This window comes from Trachymyrmex cornetzi, unplaced genomic scaffold (genome assembly GCF_001594075.2).
Source record: "Trachymyrmex cornetzi isolate Tcor2-1 unplaced genomic scaffold, Tcor1.1 scaffold731, whole genome shotgun sequence".
Taxonomy (NCBI): domain Eukaryota; kingdom Metazoa; phylum Arthropoda; class Insecta; order Hymenoptera; family Formicidae; genus Trachymyrmex; species Trachymyrmex cornetzi.
In genome coordinates this window covers 13,245-13,699 of record NW_017300061.1, presented here as the reverse complement: position 1 = coordinate 13,699, position 455 = coordinate 13,245, and positions in this window count along the sequence as shown.

The window sequence follows — 455 nt, the reverse complement described above, 5'->3', positions numbered from 1 at the left end:
TCCATTTGTACGAACCGTTTAACGTGAACGTTTTCCACGTTATTCTTGAGTGTACGGTTGAATCGTTCCACCATCGACGCTTTCATCACTGAATACGATTTATGTTGTATCTCTTAACAATGTTTTTCTGCACGGTAGCGTTGTAAAATTCTTTTCCTTGATCCGTTTACAGGTTTCGTGAGTATCGTTCGTCCTCACGAAATATTGTAGATAACGCTGCGGCCACATCGTTTCCGTTCTTGCTCTTGAGTGGTATAGCCCATGCGTATTTACTCAAAACATCGATAACTGTTAAAATGTAATTGTAACCTTTGTTGAATCGCGCGTAAGGACGCATCTCGACCATGTCCGCTTGCCATAAATCATCACGACTGTGCACCACGACGCGACGACGTGGAAAATTTCTTCGCACGGGTGCGTGGAGTTCTTTCACGAATTTTCATTTCTCGATACTC